Source organism: Cupressus sempervirens, chromosome 2 (genome assembly GCF_028749045.1).
Source record: "Cupressus sempervirens isolate cs-2001-9-10 chromosome 2, ASM2874904v1, whole genome shotgun sequence".
Classification (NCBI taxonomy): Eukaryota; Viridiplantae; Streptophyta; class Pinopsida; order Cupressales; family Cupressaceae; genus Cupressus; species Cupressus sempervirens.
Window position 1 is genome coordinate 657,348,395 of NC_143119.1, and position 6,983 is coordinate 657,355,377.

Here is a 6,983-nt window from a genome sequence, read left to right on the forward strand (position 1 = left end):
TGGCTACCAATCCTCCTTCTCACAACATCTCTTTGATTAGGGGAAACACGTGTTATTTTTCCAAAAATCTTTGATCAATGATCTCAAAGCTTCACTAATTTCTTTATCCTTTTGTGGTAGTCTATTGCTAAATGTCCATAACTCATTTTTTGTTGGATCTTCCAATCTCTCATGCCTTAGTATGGCTCTCCTTAGATTACCTCTACCAATTTTCAATGTTTTTCTTGTCTTTCTCATGAGTCAAGCTTTCTTCATTTGGGTACTTACTATTGTTGATGTAAGTACTCATCTTGTGATATTACTATCTTTGATGTATGATTTAGAACCCACTTTGTCATAAACACTCATTAGATTCTTTACAATACTTTTTTCATTTGAATTGTCCATTGTTCTTAGCCCAAGAATCTTCATGATAGGCCTAAATTTTAAATACCTAATCATTTCAACAAATAATTGGCATTGACCTGTAGTATTTAATTCTTCAAAGAATGATCTTCACATATGATTAACTTTTCTTTGACAAGTATGCTTGTTAATCTTGTTAGGCATTGATTTCAAAATGTTAGTATCAATATCAATCAAATATTTTGGTCTTCTAAAACGAATTCTAGAAGGTGCTATAATCTCTTCCATTCCCTCACATTATAAACATCAACATAAGGTTGAGTTTTTTGTGTACCTTGAACCGAAGATGATGTGCCTTGGCAATAAGATGCAAAAGATGGAATATCACCTACTTGATATATTGATGTTGTGCCTTCAACATAACATGATGAAGTGTGTACATCGTTGGATCTACAAATTAGTGTCTCTTCAACATGAGAGGATGATATGACTCCAACATTGGAAGATGGTGTAGCTTCACAATTCAACTATCTTCTTAAGCGTAATAGTCTCATTCGTTCTCTTTGTCTTTCCAATTCTTCCTCTTTGTTTCTTTGTATCTATGGTTCTTGTTCCTCTTCAGAAGTCAATTCTTCATTATTGCTTTGCAATTTTCTTTGTTCACGTAGTAGTTTCATTTTATCTATTTTAAATGCCAAATCTCTCTCCTTCTCTTCATTTGTTTCAGTTTTTGATTTCTTCCTTGGCATGATGATGATTTCTACATGTCAAATTATTCAAACATCTGAATTACTTACAATTTGTAAATTACAAATCATTCAAATACATATAAAAATTACAATTATCTCAATGAATACACAATATATATCAAACAACTTGCCAAATTTCTAACCATTTCCAAATAACAATTCATTCAAACATACAAATTTTAATGAATTCACTAAATATTAAACAACATGTCAAATTGTAATCAAATTTGTCTCTATATATCAACAAACAATATTAAAAAAGGACTACACTAACCATTTCTATAGAAAGAATATTAAAAAAGCCTTCAAATAGCGCATCCAATGATTGAATTTGGTGTTTGCTAGCTTCAAAAAGTTTTCAAATAGTGTTTGCTAACTTCTAATAGCTTGAAACTCGTGTTTTCTGTTGGAACAACAGAATGCACAATAGACAAAAAGTAGAATATGGATCAAAAGGGACCCAAACTTGCTTTGTGACCATTTTTGTGTGATTTCACATAGTGCATATGCACTATAAAGCATGTACGCACTATGTGAAAATACATCTCTCCCTATCCCACCATCCCCTATCCCCTACTCTCTCTCTCTCTCCCTACTCTCTCTCTCCTCTCCCATCCCCTACTCTCTCTCAGTCTCTCTCTCCTCTCCCATCCCCTACTCTCTCTCACTCTCCCTCTCCTACTCCCTCTCCCATCGCCTACTCTCTCTCACTCTCTCTCCCATCACCTACTCTCTCACTCTCTATCCTCTCTCATCCCCTACTCTCTCTTGCTCTCTCTCTCCTCTCCCATCCCCTACTCTCTCTCTCACTCTCTCCTCTTCCATCCCCTACTCTATCTCAAAATCTCCCTCTCCCACTGCCTACTCACTCTCACCCTCTCTCCTCTCCCATATCTTACTCTCTCTGTCTCACACACTCCCATCCCCCCTCTCTCTCTGGGGCTACTCTCTCTCTCTCTCTCTCTCTCTCTCTCTCTCTCTCTCTCTCCCTACTCTCTCTCCCCTCTCCCATCCCCTACTCTCTCTCTCGCTCTCCCTCTCACACTACCTACTCTCTCTCTCCCATCCCCTAATCTCTCTCACCCTCTCTCCTCTCCCATCCCCTACTCTCTAGATCTCTCACACACACTCTCATCCCCCCCTCTCTCTCTCCCTGTCCCACTCCCTCTCCCAGTACCTATTATCTCCCTCTCTCACTCTCTCCCCCTCTCTACTCTCTCTCTCTCTTCCCCCCCCATCCCCTACTCACTCTCTCTCTCCCATCCCCTAATCTCTCTCACACTCTCTCCCATCCCCTACTCTCACTCTCTTTCTCTCTCTCTCCCATTTCATACTCTCTCTCTGCCACCCCCTACTCTCTCTCACAATCTCACACTCTCTCCCATCCCCTACTCTCTCTATCTTACACACATTCCCATTCCCCATCTCTCTCTCCCTCTCCCACTCCCTCTACCATTGCCTACTCTCTCTCTCTCTCTCTCTCTCTCTCTCTCTCTCTCTCTCTCCCATCCCCTACTCTCTCTCTTTCATAGACACACACTCCCATCCCCCCTCTCTCTCCTCTCCCATCCCCTACTCTCTAGATCTCTCACATACACTCCCATCCCCTCTCTCCCACTCCCTCTCCCACCACCTACTCTCTCTCTCTCTCTCCCCTTTCCCATCCCCTACTCTCTCTCTTTCATAGACACACACTTCCATCCTCTACTCTCTCTCGCTCTCCCATCCCCTACTCTCTAGATCTCTCACACACACTCCCAACCCCCCTCTCTCCCCCTCTCCCACTCCCTCTCCCACCACCTACTATCTCTCTCTCTCTCACTCTCTCTCTCCCTCTCTACTCTCTCTCTCCCATCCCCTAGTCCCACTCTCTCTCTCCTATCCCCTACTCTCTCTCACACTCTCTCCCATCCCCTACTCCTATACTCTCTCCCATCCTATATCTGCCACCCCCTACTCTCTCTCACACTCTCTCCCATCCCCTACTCTCTGTCTCTGTCTCTCTCTCTCTCTCTCTCTCTCTCTCTCTCTCTCTCACACACACACACACACACACACATTCCCATTCCCCCTCTCTCTCCCTCTCCCTCTCCCACTCCCTCTCCCACAACCTACTCTCTCTCCCCCATCCCCTACTTTCTCTCTCTCCCTTCTCCCATGCCCTACTCTCTTTCACACACCCATACAATCCCATCTCCCCCATATTTCTCTCCCCTCCCATCCCCTACTCTCTAGATCTCTCACACACACTCCCATCCCCCCTTTCTCTCCATCTTCCACTCCCTCTCCCACTACCTACTGTCTCTCTCTCTCACTCTCTCCCTCTATACTCTCTCTCCCTCCCATCCCCCACTCTCTCTCTGCCACCCCTACTCTCTCTCACACTCTCACACTCTCTCTCCCATCCTCTACTCTCTCTCTTACGGACACTCTCATCCCCCCTCTCTCTCTCTCTCTCCCTCTCCCACTCCCTCTCCCACCACCTACTCTCTCTCTGATCCCTTACTCTCTCTATCTCTCTCTCCCCTCTCTCTCTCTCTCTCCTCTCCCATCCCCTACTTTGTCTCTCACTTGCTCTCCATCTCCCACCGCATACTCTCTCTCTTACACACATTTCCATCCCCCCTCTCTCTCCCTCTCTCTCTCCCTCTCCCACCACCTACTCTATCTCTCCCATCTCCTACTCTCTCTTGGGCTACTCTCTCTCTCCCCCCTCTCTCATCCCCTACTCTCTCTCTTTCACACACACACACACACATCCTCCTCTCTCTCTCACTCTCCCTCTCCCACTTCATCTCCTACCGCCTACTCTCTCTGTCTCTCCCCATCCCCTACTCTTAATCTCTCTCCCATCATGTACTCTCTCTATGCCACCCCTACTCTCTCTCACACTTCCTCTCTCTCCCATCCCCTACTCTCTCTTACACACATTCCCATTCCCCCCCCCTCTCTCTCTCCCTCTCCCACTCCCTCTCCCACTGCCTACTCTCTCTCTCTCCCATCCCCTACTCTCTCTCTCTTTCACACACCCACACACTCTAATCCCCCCTCTCTCTCCTCTCCCATCCTTTACTCTCTAGATCTCTCACACACACTCCCATCCCCCCTCTCTCTCCCTCTCCCACTCCCTCTCCCACTGCCTACTATCTCTCTCTCTCTCACTCTCTCTCCCCCATCCCCTACTCTCTCTCACACTCTCTCCCATCCCCTAATCTCTCTCTTACACACACTCCCATCACCCTCTCTCTCCCTCTCCCACCGCCTACTCTCTCTCTCCCATCCCCTACTCTATTTATCTCTCTCTCCCCTCCCCCATCCCCTACTCTGTCTCTTTCACACACACATACACCCATCCCCCCTCTCTCTCTCTCCTCTCCCATCCCCTACTCTGTCTCTCACTCCCTCTCCCTCTCCCACTTCCTCTCCCACTACCTACTCTCTCTCTCTCTCTCTCTCTCTCACTCACTCTCACTCTCTCCCTCTTTACTCTCTCTCTGTCACCTCCTACTCTCTCTCACATTTGCACACTCTCTCCAATCCCCTACTCTCTCTCTTACACATATTTCCATCCCCCCCTCTCTCTCTCTCCCTCTCCCACTCCCTCTCCCACCACCCACTCCCTCTCCCACCACCTACTCTCTCTCTTCCATCCCTTACTCTCTCTTTCACACACACGCACTCCCATCCTTCTCTCTCTCACTCTCCCTCTCCCACTCCATCTCCCACTACCTACTATCTCTCTCTCTCCCCCATCCCCTACTCTTAATCTCTCTCTCTCTCTCATCCTATACTCTCTCTGCCACCCCTATTCTCTCTCTCTCACACACTTAATCTCTCTCCCATCCCCTACTCTCAATCTCTCTCCCATCCCGTACTCTTTCTTTGCCACCCCTACTCCCTCTCACACTTCCTCTCTCTCCCATCCTATACTCTCCCTGCCACCCCTACTCTCTCTCACTTCCTCTCTCTCCCATCCCCTACTCTCTCTCTCTCTCTCAAACACACACATACACACACCCATCCCCCTTTCTCTCGCTCTCGCTCTATCTCTCTTCTTCCCTCTCTATGCACCATTTAGGTCTCAATAGTGTGTGTGCACTATTTAGGCCCAAATTTAAAAAGCTTTAAATAGTGTGTACACACTATAGGGTGTACACATTATTCAAACCTTTGCATTCTACCAAGCCTAAGGCTTGGTTTTGCCTTGGGGATCCAACCCAAAGGTTTGGAGTCTATAAATTGGTCTGAGAAATGTTTTGCTATAAACAAACAAAAATGTTTGAATTTTTCTGTGTGCTCTCCTTCAAGATTCCTCATGATTGAGCATCGATAAGATCAGGTTACATGACATTGTAGGTCTCTATGTTAGCTATATAACCATATAATTTATTTATTATTTGAACTATTTCAAGCCTTTCATCTATAATTTATTTTGAATGTATGTCCATTTTTTGTCAAAAACCAACATGTACTAGTTGGGTTGTAGAGTTTAGCTCATTCATCGTATTTTGCAACAACCTAGTTTTTTAGAAACTAGACTCCATTCTACACACTTTGAAAAAAAGAAGTTTTGATTTTAGATTATTTTTTAATCATTTATAGGGGGAGCACATAGATATTTCACATTTTTGGGATGTGTCTAGTTAAAAAATTCATTAAAAAAATACACATTATAAAATTACCCAAAAAATCTAGGATAAACTACATAGTGTTAAGTAACTTTTGACCAGAGTGATTAACGAATTTCAAAAAAAAGTTAAAATTTTAGGGGGGGCACACTTTGTACTATGTTATGTTTTTTTGGAATAAATAGTACCACTTTCTATGGCCCCCTTTTTTGAGGACCTAAAACTAAACCACTTTGAAAAAAAATAAAAAATTTTGAAACTAGATTCAAAGGACTACTTTTTTTTTTGTCATATCTTAAAATTTTGAGTCTAACTATCTTCAAATTCTTCTTGAAGTTTAGAAATTGCTGATTTTATAAAAAAAGGTGTCCACTTATACCCTCCTTTTGGCACCACAACTTGGTGCACTTACCCCGCTCAGATGAAGGACCTATAAAGGTCCAAGATCAAACCCTTCAATAGGGTTGGTACAAGTTATGTGGTAGAGAAGTGGGTAATTGCATTAGATAGATGTTTTGTGATGCATGGCTTTGACTCTAATGTCAAAACAAGGTATGTCATCACCCACCTAGAGCTCTTTGGGGCTACATGGTGGAACATTGAGGAGAGGAAATTGGGTGTGAACATGAATATTGTTACATGGGCATTATTCCTTGAGAACTTTCATGAATGCTTCCTACTAGAGGAATGGCACCAGAAGAGGGTAGATGAGTTCCATAGTTTGAGGTAGCATACTATGAGCATAGCAGAGTATGAGTAGAAATTTTATGAGCTCAGGGCCTATGCAAGGACTAGTGATAGTTCGCCACTAATGGTTCAACACTTCATTTGGGGTCTAAACAACCATCTCATTGGGGTTATAAAAAAATTTGAGCCTAAAACCCTCAAGGAAGCGACACATCAGGCTATCCTTGTAGAGCAGAACGTTACATTGGGACATGGTGGTTTTGTGGGAGCACCTACAACATCAGGTTCCAAAGGTAATTAGGGGGCAAGTAGTAGTAGGAAGCCTTCTTCTTCAAGAGGAAATCAACAATAGTAGGAGGGAGGATCTTATCCTCTAGCATAAAGTGGTGGCACTGGTTCACACTCTTAGGATTCTCAGTACTCTTAGTGCAATAAGCACAATCGATATGACCAGCCATCATAGAGTACTCATAATTTTGCTAGTGAGGGTAGTTTTAGCAGTCCAACACACCTAGAGTGCAAAGGAGTTTTGATGGAGAATTTTTTTTATGTAGACGATGTGGGTATAAGTCAT